This window comes from Sturnus vulgaris, chromosome 25 (assembly GCF_052056855.1).
Source record: "Sturnus vulgaris isolate bStuVul1 chromosome 25, bStuVul1.hap1, whole genome shotgun sequence".
Classification (NCBI taxonomy): Eukaryota; Metazoa; Chordata; class Aves; order Passeriformes; family Sturnidae; genus Sturnus; species Sturnus vulgaris.
In genome coordinates this window covers 924,489-936,667 of record NC_142267.1, presented here as the reverse complement: position 1 = coordinate 936,667, position 12,179 = coordinate 924,489, and the positions used below count along the sequence as shown (strand labels likewise).

The window sequence follows — 12,179 nt, the reverse complement described above, 5'->3', positions numbered from 1 at the left end:
AGGGCTCTGAGGAGCAGCACAAGGCTCCCAGGAATAGCACAGGGCTCCATGGGGCAGGATGGGGCTCCCAGGAGAAGCTCGGGGATCCCGGGGGAAGCTCGGGGATCCCGGGGGAAGCTGCCTGCGTTCCCTGCCCGGTGAGGTGGCCGTGCAGGAGGTGCAGGGCACCAAAGTTGCTCGGTTTCAGTGCAGGGCACTTCCGAGCCTCGCCTCACCTCGCGTGCTCCCGCTCCGTTCACTCCGCGCTCAGCAGAGCGCACTCGCGGTGCTCGGGCGCCCTTCAGCTGCTCCTTCAGCGCTCTCCTCCTCCTCCTCCTCCTCCCAGGCACCCAAAGGCCATCCTGGGCAAGCAGCGAAGGGACAGGAATCCTCGCTGGGGTTTTATCTGTCCCTGCTCCGCCGAAAAAGGCGCCGTGCGAGAGAGCGGAGTCCCGGAGGCGGCGAGCGCACAAGAACAATGAGCTCCCAGCCCGGGCATTGTGTGCAGCCACCTCCTGCTCCTGCCTCCAGACCGCGGCCACAAACCCCCAAAATCGCTCCCGGGCCACGCCAGGCACGGACACCGACCCCCTCCGTCATCTGTGGGGCAAACTGGCAGGAAAAGCAGGAGGAGACGTCTTTACCAGAAGTGCTTTTATTATCATAGAAACGTTTCCACGCCTCTTAACCACCATGGATTTCTCAATTCTAAGGGAGCTGGGTATTAAAAAAAAAAAAAAAAAAAAAAAAAAAAAAAAGAAAAGAAAACCCCCAAAATGTTCGCCCGGCAATACCAGAACAACAACAAAAAACGCACACTGCACATTATTCAAAAATTTGACGAGTGCCTTTCACAACCAAGAACTACTTCTTTTGACACAGTGTTCATTTTTATCTGGTTAAACCCCACATTTTCGAACCGGCACACTACCTGAATTGCCACTTCAGATCTGTTCTGAGAAAGCATTTTTACTGAATTCTAACAGGATGAACAAGTGCATGAGGCTCCTCAATTCAGCTGCACTGGTGCACAGACAAAATAACACCTTTGATTTCAATAACTGGCCAATGTAAGCCAGGAGTAAACAGCCATCAGACAGCAGCCTGCTGACTGCATAAAAACCTCCTGAGCTCCTCATCACCAAGAACGCTGCTGCTTCGAGGAAAAACTCAACATAAGAACTCAGCAAACCAAAATAACTGCAAGCAGCCTGTAAAAATAAATCTAAGGGCAGAGACACCTCAACAACGAATCATATTGTTTTCTTCCCAGCAATTTCTTGAGCGACTAGTCACTTTCAGCAATGAAGCCTCTAATGTTGTCTGCCTCCTACTACTTTTCTGATCCTGGGCATCCTCTTTTCACGCTTGAGAAAGATACATGGGAACAAAACAAAACACACGAAAGAAAAAAAAAAAAAGAAGAAAGAGAAAACCCCACCCCTTTCTATGCTACTGAAAATGTTATGATTAAATCAATTAGCATAAAATCTTCATTTCAGGATTCCATACATGAAAGCAAGTGTGCCTTTTAAACGGCTAAGTCGTTCTCCCGTGTGCGTGCATTTAAATCATATATAAGTCGTACACCCCCTTTATTTGGATGATTAACAAGTTAAGCCTTTTCCCGAGCACATTATTCCTATGGAGCATCAGGCAAACACGACAGACGAGCAGTAAAATAAAGACATAAATAAAGAGACGCGGCTAAAACAAACAAATCACCCCCAAATACACACACACACACACACAGAGAACCCAGCCCCGGCAGGCACAACTCCGCCGAGGCGCTCGGTGCCCCCACGGGAGATCCCCGCGGAGCTCGGCTCCCTCCCCGCGCTCCCCGGGGGCGGCCGCGGCCTCTCCCCGCCACCGCGGCCCACCCACCTCGGCGGGCTCTACACCATCCGCGGCGGCTCCGGGGCGCTGCCGGGACAAAGCGGCGGCGGCGGCGGCGGCGGCAGCGGCGGCGCGGGGGGGGGGAAGCGAGCGGCGGGGACCCCGCGCGGTGCCTCAGCAGCGGCAGCCCAGGGGCATCTTCCCGGGGAACAAGGAGGGGACGGAGGAGGAGGAGGAGGAGGAGGAGGAGGAGGAGGAGGAGGAGGAGGAGGAGCGGCCGGTCCCGCGCTGCCCCCGCCCGCCCCTGCCCTCGCGCACGCACGCACCGCGGGCACCCAGCAACGCCGCCGGCCGCGCGCCCCGCCAGTATCGCCGCTCGCCATTGGCTGCCGCGCCGCGCCGCGTGACCCGGCGGGCGGCACCGGCCAATGGCAGCGCGGGATGGAGGGGATTTAAACCGAGGGGAGGCGGGGGCGGCGCCCGGCACAAAGGCGGCCGTGAGGGAGGGGCGGCTCGGCCCCGCCGCGCTTCCCCCTGCCCCATCCCTTTCTTCCCTTCCTTCTCTGCCTTTCTCCGCTTCTTCTCCTGGTTCTGCGGGCCGCTCTCATGATCGCTGGCCCGAGCGCCACGGGGGTTGTTTTAAGGTGTCTTTGTCCCCCCCGCTGCTCCCAACCCGTGCATGCCCCGGTATCGTGGAATCACAACATCGGGGAGGTCAGAAAAGACCTCTGGGATTATCGAGTCCAATTTAGCACCCATGCCCACCTTGTCCCCAGCCCAGAGCAGAGTGCCACATCCAGCCGTTCCTTAGACACCTCCGGGGATGGAGACTCCAAACCTCCCCGGGCAGCCCCTGCCGGTGTCTGACCACCCTTACAGTGAGGAAATCCTTTGTGAATTTCCAAAGCTCCAACCTGCCAACACTGACCTTCCAGAGGCCTGACCTCAGCCTTCCCTGGAGCGGCTGAAGGCAGAAATGGGCAGAAATTGACAAAAACACTGAATGGTTTGGCTTGGAGGGACCTTAAAGCCCATCCTGTTCCCACAGCTTCCACTCTGGGATGTTCTCAGGGATGGGGTGACCCCCGTGCCAAGGCTGGTCTGGGATGTTCTCAGGGTTGGGGTGACCCCCGTGCCCAGGGCTGGTCTGGGATGTTCTCAGGGATGGGGTGACCCCAGTGCCAAGGCTGGTCTGGGATGTTCTCAGGGATGGGGTGACCCCAGTGCCCAGGGCTGGTCTGGGATGTTCTCAGGGATGGGGTGACCCCAGTGCCAAGGCTGGTCTGGGATGTTCTCAGGGATGGGGTGACCCCAGTGCCAAGGCTGGTCTGGGATGTTCTCAGGGATGGGGTGACCCCAGTGCCAAGGCTGGTGCCAGGGCAGAGCAGCCCTGCTGTGGCCAGGTCCCTCTGTCCTGGATGTGTCGTGTTTGCCCCGAGCTGTCTCATTCTCATGAATCAGTGAACAGTTATCAGCCCTATGATGTGTTTGAAGTGTCTTCAATGGCAGGCGAGGTACAGAATTTTATGGCTCTGTCAGAAGCTCCAGCCCATCAGCCCTCTGAGGTTCACACTCTGTATCAGTCACATTAAACTGCTGTTACTGGCCCTGCACTGAATGTTCAGATTATGCATAAGTGCTTTGCTGGATAAACAGCTGATGCTGCTTCTTGCTGCTCTGTGCAGCGAGGAAGTTGACACAACAGCAGAATTCCAAATTACTGAGTAGCAATTAATAAAATACTTGGTCACTTAGGAGATTTTTTTAAGCTTCTTCATCTGGGAGCTATCACATATTTAGACAAGATAACATGAAGGTACCAGAGCTGAAAATAGAGGAAACTTGTTATTTAACATTAACCTCACCTCTCCTCCACAGGCCAGCAAAATAAATCACATGGCTGTAAAGAAAGTCACACATTCTTCCCGGGGATCTGAGCATTTTCATGTGGAATTATATCTTCCTTGTGAAAAGGCACTCGGATATGTCAGGGCAGATTTTGCCCTCAATTACACTGGTGTAACCCCAAGTGTTTGCTGTCTCTGTAAACTGTCTCCGTGGTCGATTCCAGTGGTGCTGCAGAGATAAGTTTGAGGCTGTTATTGCCTTCAGCAGGGGGAAGTGGGAACTGTTCTCACTGAGAACAGTTCCCTCACAAGGAGATCTGAGCTCTGCACATCACAGCAATTCAGTTCTCTGCCCTGAACATACAGGACAAATTTATCCCCAGCATAACTTCGGGGACATTACCACCAGAGGGTGAGACACAGAGCTGATTGTGTTCTAATAACTAATTTAGATAAGTGTCTGGAAATGCACATCAGTTCAGTGTCTGACACAGCCATCTCAGAGCTACACTTAGGCTGTCCTTGATAGAGCCCAATTCCATCTCCCCTATTTTCTGCACTAATTACAATTTCATGTTCCTTGGCCTCTGGATGTCTGCACTAAAATCTCCATGAACTGCCACGATGGCAGGTTTGTTTTTCCCAGTCACTCTCTCTGTGATGGGGAAATTCTCCACAGCAGCCTCTGTCCCTTTCTCTTCCTCTTTCCTCTCCTCTGCCCTGGTGATGGAGTTGCCACAAAGGATTAGAAATGTTTTTAAACAAACCCAAACATTCTTTGGGAGAATAGCCTCATAAATAAGTGTATAATGTGTGTGCCACCAGGGGTGGCACTGGATGGGCTTTGAGGTCCTTCCCAACCCAAGCCACTCTGGGATTCTGTTGTATAATAAACATCTGTGTACCCCCCAAAATCCTTCCCAGCCAATCCTCACACACGAGCAAGTGATCCAGTTATGAGTTTGGTTCATAGCCAGGGGATTGCTGCAGGAACAGCACTTGAAGCTGCTGCTTTTTTTGGGTTGTCTTTTTTTTTTTTTTTGGCAAAGATGCAGCTGTCCCTGTGGACAATAACAAACAAAGCCACAGAGCTTGTCCCATAATCTTGTCCCAGCTAAAGCCACGGGGTTTAGTTAACAGCAGGAAGATCAAGGAACACCCCAATGCTGCTGAGGGAGACCTTTGTTCCTCTGTGTGTCACTGCACATTTTGGTGGTTCACATCCAAGTGGAGAGAGGTCGCTGGTGGGATGAGTGGGCACGTTCTGTGTTCTGTGTGTAAAATATCTGATGTTCATGCAGACTGGCCCTGCGAGATCCTGGCGGGTCTGTGGCAAGGCAAAGTCTGAACCTCTGCGTGTTTTGTGCCTCCCAGCCCTGCCGGGAGGTGGGAACTGCTGACACAGAAAACCCAATTGGCCAAATCACAGAGACACCTGAATTCCTGCGTGCCACAAGGGGTTAATGCTCCCATTCCTGCTCCTTCCCCCGGCTGTTTGTGGAGATGTGAGCAGCAGAGTTCCTGCTGAGTGTTCTGGCTCTGGAACACCCCTGGCCCCCCATCTCTCACACCCTCCGGGGGGTTTTGCCCTGCTTTGTCTTTTTGGGGCTCTCAGTCACAGAGTTCAGCTCTTCTGGGCACCTCCCAGATCCACTGAGGCAAGGAAACGTCAGGAACTTCAAATTATTACAATTATTGTGTTGTTGTTGTTTTTGTTGTGGTCGTCACAGAACATCACACCCTGTCTCACCTGTTACCATCCCACCTCCTTCATTTCAGGGGAACAAAACCAAACAGTGGCAAAATTCCACTGGGTTGTTCTTTCTCCCTTTGCCAAACCCTGCACCTATTTTATCTGATATCCATATGGCAGTGCATGTGGTGTATTTAACTTTTTAAAATTATCTCTTTACAAGTCTGGTTTAACCTGGCTCTTTTTAAAATAACTGACACTGTGCCAACTGATTGAAACAAAAATCTCCAAGAAAAAAATCTAACTAGGAGCTATGAAGTCAAAACACACCAATACTGAGAATTTTGTGAACACCATTTCAGCCCAACTTGTTAAAATAATGGAGGGTTTTTTTTTAATTCTCCAGTCATGAAATTACAAACCAGTCCTTGACCATGACAGATGAGTCAGGTTGTAACCTCAGCAATGCAGTAAAAACTCAGCTCTAATGAAACAGGCAAATGTCAATACAGCGATTAGCTCGGGAGATAATATTCTGAGAGGCTTTTACAGATGACCTAACTCCACTCACAAAAAAGGATTATATTCTTTCTTTCCCTTTGTCATCTCTGAATACCAGCCCTTTAGCTGAAAACTGTTTGCTTTGGGGGGTTTTCTGCTTTGTTTTGTTTACTGTAGAAATCTCAGGAATTTAAAATCTCATTTCCACAGATATTAGCAGAGAATTTTTTGGAAGGCTCATCCCACTTGGAGGCCGAGGCTCTGGATATGTGTGGACTCCTCCAGGACACAGAGATCTCTGTCTAGAAGTGGCTGGATGGGTTGCAATGAAAGCAGAAGTCATGGAAATGAGATTTAAATCAGTCTGGGCATTTTCACACACACACACACACACACTGGAGGGAGCAGCAAACGCCAGGGGCTCAGCAGAGCCCAGTGCTATTCCCTGCTCTGATGCAACTTCCCCCAGGCTGGAGGAACGAGTTCCCAGCAGGACAGGCTGGGCTGGCAGGTGACCATGGCACAGCCACTCCTGCTGGCCCGTGGGCAGAGGGAGAAGCTCCTGGCGATTGCCAGGGGCTGGGAAGGAGCCCGGGGGGCCCAGGGACACCCAGCCCCAGCTCGGGGGCTCCCTGCAGGTCCTTGAACATCCTCAAACACATCCTCTGCCATCTGAAAGTGTCTTGTCTCTCTGTGCTGCCTCAGTCCTTCTGTTCTGCTGGGGAGTTTTGAATGGGTCACAGAATCATTAAGGTGGAAAAGCCCTCTGACATCACCCAGTCCAAGCATTAACCCTGCCCAGTGCACCACCAAACCACCTCCCTACACACCTCCCAAATACCCCAGGAATTTCTGTTTCCTGTGTGACCATTCTCAGGTTTCTAACACACAGCACATAAAACTACAAAATTCCTGGGTTTAATATTTGGAATATATTTTAAAACATCCCAGAAATGTAAAATGTTATAAATTAGTTTCCTCATTAAATTAAAAAAAATTTAAAACCTTTTTATCTTTTAAAGGTTTTCAATTTCCCTGACTCAGACCATTTCCTAGTGGCTTCTGCATAATGAATATTAGCAGAGGTTGGCTTACCACAGTGTCTGGTGAGACTCATTTATCAAAGCCCAGGATGTGCGCCGTGCAAAGGGAAAAAAATCCCATTGAAAGGGAACAAAAAAAATTTCAGCCCTAACAATCGCTCCTCTCATTTTTGTAAACTTGGGCATGTTCCAGTGCATGTGGAGAGGGGACAAAATGGCATCTGCAGAACATGAAACGTGTCTAACGAGAGATTTGTGCACCTTGAAAGGCACCAGTGCTGGAGCTCCAAATGACTAATGAGTCTTTCCTCAGGAGTGGGATTAATTGCATCACCCCTGGATGCTCAGCTCTGTATCCTGCTTACACCTAGGGACAGGCACAGGAACCCATTCTGGGATTTACATACCAGATAAAACCTGCTAAACAAATTAAATAGAGCTAACTTGCTTTCAACCCCAAACAGCTGCTGGATTGTTCCAACATCACAAACTGCCAGCAGCCCTTTGAAGCAGGGAGGTGGAAAAGGGATCCAAGCACCGGAGGATTTGGGGTGATTTTTTGTTGTGTTTTTTGGTACCTTTTCACTTTCAAGCCCCCCAGCCTCGTGTGTGAGCAGCCGCTGGGCACTGAGTCCGTGCACATTCACTCACACAAACACTGGGGCACACACACAAATCTCGGGGCTTTTCCATCTCCTTTCCACCATGGACAGGGAGAAGGGGCCTTGTGCAGATCCACTGGGGATCTCACAGCTCAAAGGTATTTTCAATGGCTTTAAACTGCTGGGCTTTGGTAAAGGGAATTCACTGTCAGCCACAAGCACATGCACAGAGCTGCCTCATTTCTACATTCCTTACAGTTAATATCAATTGATTGCTCATAATCAATTATTGACCGAGTGCTCACAATAGAAGCAGATGTAAAACCAATTGAATCTGACATGCAGGGGAGGGAGAGTGGCCCCAAACAGGGGCTGTTTGCCAGGTGTGGCCTGGTGCTCTCTGCTTGTTCAAAGGTTTGCTCTGCTATTGCTGAGCCTCTCCTGCTAACGTGGGACACCCCAGCCGGGCATTTGTGCATCCCCCCTGTAAATCCACCACTCCTCCTCCAGTGCAGGAAGCACTAAATGGATTTACAAGCTTCCCTTCTCGTCCTAAGCGACTTCTCTTTGAGCTGTTACAAATGACCAAAGCATTCAAGGCAGAGATGGATTGATTTCGGATTTGCATTTTTGTCCTTCCCCCAGCAAATTGCTCCTGCGGGAGGAGGTGCCTGGCTCCCACCTCCCCCTTGTAGCTGCTCTTTCCCCGCTGGAGCATCACTGCAGCCTTTGATGGCACCTCTGAATGGACTTCTCTGAAGGGAGAGAAAACAGAGCCACAGCAATGGGAACATTTCCATTTCAAGCACCATCTCCTTTTCCCCCTCAGCACTTGTTATCTTCAAAGCACTGTACAAAACCGACTGAGGAACCCCCCCCCACCGCCCTGGGAAGTGTCACCCATCCCTGGGGACAGGTGAGACGAGTGAGCAGCAGGGAAATGACACAACACAGCCGAGGTCTGGGTGCTCCAACCTGCGGCTCCCCCGTGGGGCCTCTCTCCACTGCCGAGCTTTGTTCTTTACATCCTTCACCCTGAGCCGCTGGGCAGGAGCAGTTCAGGGTTTGTTCAGCAGCACAGACCTGCCTGCCCTGCTGGGAACATCCACCTCTCCTGTCTGCGGGCTGACAGCACCTGGGAACATCTGCCTTGGGTTTCCCTGGCAGCACCTGTGCTGCCCTGGGACTGCTCCAGCCCCGGTGCTTTCCCGGCTCATTTTCCAGGGAATTCTACACCCTGTGCCCATCACAGGCACCCCCGGTCCCCTCCTGGTGACACCGTGGCTGTGACAGCCCCAGTGTCCCCAAGGGGACACTGACCCGGGGATGCTCCTGCAGACACGGCTGTCACCGAGGTGTCAGCTTGCCTGGCCTTTGTCCAAGGGGTTATTTTGCAGAATTAGCCCGGATTCTTCCTCTCTTCTGTAATTTAAGCCTGTAACTGGCACCTGGATGATTAAATTGTGTTTCCAGACAGAGCTGTGCCTGTGCCTCGTGCTTCAGGCCCGAGATTTCACCACACACTCACTTCAAGTGTGGCTCAAGGAAGTCACCTGGGCCTTGTGATTATAAAAAATAAACTATGAGGAAGAAAATAATCTGTCATTTTTATCATCTGACTTCTTTATTTAACCCTCAATTTCTTCCTCCATTCCTCAGTTCTCTTCCTTGTTTTTTTGTGGGATTTTTCCTTCGTTTTTTACCTCCAGGTTTTCCTAGCAGGTCTGCAGCTGGTTTGGCTTTGTTTCTTCTCCTTGTTCCCCTTCTCCACACCCTACACTTCCAGTCTCAGAGTGTCTATCCACGGACCACAAAACACATGCAGAGTGCATTTCCTCTGGGTGTCTCTCCCTGCAGAAAGGACCAGACCTGGCTCCCCAGGATGGGGCAGCTCCATCTCCATCTCCATCTTCATCTCCAGCACAGCCCTGCTGACCCGGGGGCAGCTGCAGGGAGAGGCCCCGTTCCCAGTGCTCAGAGGAGCCAGGTTCCTGCGTTCTCACACCCACCCACAGCTGCTATCTGCAGGGAAATCATTTCACCCTGCAACACAAATGAAGGGCAGTAAAAGCTTCCCAAGGGAGGGGTGGCCTGGCACGGGCTCTTGCAGTGCTGCTGTGAAAGGGAGGGTGAGGCCACAGCCCCAGAGCTGCTGGGGACAGGCAGGGCTGGCTCTGAGCCCTGTCCCAGTGGCACTGCCACCCTCAGCGTCCTGGCAGAGCTCAGCCCCAGCCTCGGCTGCTGGGAGGGAAGGTCAGGAGTGATGTTCTCACTCCCACCAGGGGCTCATGTCTGGCAGGAAAACCAAATGTTGAATCATCTGATTTCTCAAGATCACTGAGGGATGGCAACATCCCTTCCTGTCCAGAGCAAACTCACTGGGGCAGTGCCTGTACAGGACCTAGAAACCAACATGAGGAAATCAGTGCTGACAGCAGTCTGGGCTAAAGGCAGAAAAGCCACCCCTACACAGCTGCAAACAGAGCCGGGGTAAGGGAGAGCTTTCCCACTGCACTCCTTTGCATCCTTCCATTATAAATCCTGTTCCTGAACAGCTCCCAAAGCAGCACCTGCCTCTCCCCTCTGCCCATCACTCACCACAGCTCTGCTTTTAAGCCTGGCTGCTATTCTCAGAGCAGCCTCCCAGCTCGTGTTTGCTAAGCTGATGCCTCCTCTGCTCCAAGGAGTGCCATCCCTGCAAATTATTGCAGTAATAAAGCCACTGGCTGTGCCACATTTGCTGTCTGTTATAAAGCACAGCCTTTCGAGTCCAACTCCGTGGGGACAGCACAGAAAGGTGAGGAGCTGTGCAGCGGGAGCTGAGCCCTGATTAAGGAGCAGACACAGCTCCCCCCCCTCCAGCTCTGCAGGTTTAGGTCTTGATTTTCAGCAATCAAATCTTGTTCCCTATTCACTTATTCCCCTCACTCCAAACACACACAGCGTTACCAATCATTCACTTTTCTCTAACACGCTTAAAATTCTTATCTACAAACCCCAGCCCCACGTTCCAGCACTTCCCCACTCGGGGCTCTTTTCTTCCTTTGCAAGTGACTCCTTTCAACGCTGCAGCCTCATTAGGGAGAGCCTGAATCCGCTGCAGCTGGAAGCCCCTTGCTGCTCTGGCCCAAATACTCTGAGATTTAACTTGAAAGCTTTATGTGAGGGGTTTGATGGGACAGGTGAGCACAGCATCTGCCACGGCGGGATTGATGGCCGGTGCAGGAGGAACACACGGTTCAATGGCACTGACTCCAGCTCCGGGCTGTACAGCCCAAGCAATGTTCCAGCCCTGCCATTTCCTGGTTATTTTAAGGCACACACACCTGGTAATTGACCTGTAACTGTTCTCTCCACCTTGCTCTGACAAGGTGTGAACGATAATGAATTCATGCCCGGCTCCATTTGCAGTGTTAACCAGCACAAGTGGAAGGGGCTTTTGTGAGAGCTGGGACTGAGCTTTTCCTCTGAACAGGAAGCTCTGAGCAGGATTCCAGCCTGGCTTTTCCCCACATTGATGTGGCACCGCAGCCCAGGTGCCAGGCCCTGCTCCTGTCACTCATTTCATCACAGCCTCGCTGCCCTTCGGGGTTTGGTCAATTTATGGCAACCACTGACCTGATTTTCCAGCTCCTTTTGCTTTCTGATGCTCATTAAAAGAAAAGCACCAGGTGGAAGTAGAGGCCCAGGTAAGGGGTTGAGCATTTTGGACTTCATTTACTGAAGGGGCAGGTGAGGAACAGCCCTACTCGTGCTCCTGAACACAGCTCTGCTAAAAAGCTTCCTAAACCATTCTGCACATAGTGGAAGCTGCCTCTTTGAGAGAAGAAAAATCCCTTGATAGGATTTGTGTGTAATTAGCTCGTTTATTCATTTAACAGGTCTAATTCAGAGATCAGCTAAGTGTGAAAAGTGCAGTGGGCTTCAAATCTGCCAGGGAGTGCAACCAGCTCAGAGCAAGGCCAGGAGAAAGGACAAATGTGGGAGAGACGAGGCCCTGGCGCAGGGCTGAGCTGGGGCTGGTAAATTTGGTATTTATAGCAAAGCTCTTCTTAAGAGGAGCCTGACAAAGGAGATAAATCTCCTAAGGAAACACAGGTGCCCAGGGACGGTTATTTCCTTGTTATTCCCACACTAGAACTGAGAATATTCTTTAAAGGAGCTGGTGACCGTGGCCTGCAGCAGCGCTGGCTGTAACATCCCCACCCCGGTGATTTAAAATGTTCAAAGATACAAAATTGATTTGTGGTCGTGCGGTGCAAGGCCCAGCGCGGCCACCGGGGGGCAGTGCTGGGCACAGCCAGAAAGCCGAGCAGCGGCAAAGTCATTAACGGAATGGGAAATGAGCAAATTAACGCTTTTCTTACAAATCTGCCACCACGGCAAAACAGCCACGAGCAGCCACAACTGCCCTAGACATCCTCTCGCTCAGCTGTGCGTGAATTTGTTTTTTCCTGTCTGGGAATGGACTGAGGTCACAAGTCTGCTCCCCGTGACAGTGCCCACAGTAACAGCACCACGGTGGGGACAGAGACACCAAAAATTCTTTGTTAAACCCTGGGAAAAAGGACAAGATGAGCCCTAAGGTCCCTTCCAGCCCCAACCATTCGACGACGCAGAGGCAGCAATCCCTGCTCCTCAGACCTCTCCAAGTAACTCCAAGCCACACACGTTG

General features: G+C 51.6%; 1 protein-coding gene across 3 annotated transcripts in view; it reads right to left on the bottom strand.

Annotated features, from left to right (window-relative positions):
- Positions 1-2,009, bottom strand: part of RERE (arginine-glutamic acid dipeptide repeats) — a 170,120-nt gene extending 168,111 nt beyond the window's left edge. For all 3 annotated transcript variants that reach the window (XM_014885765.2, XM_014885768.2, XM_088178925.1), the window contains exon 1: positions 1,867-2,009. The gene's annotated coding sequence lies outside the window, so the exon portion shown is untranslated. The remainder of the gene's footprint in view (positions 1-1,866) is intronic.
- Positions 2,010-12,179: the final 10,170 nt, after the last annotated feature.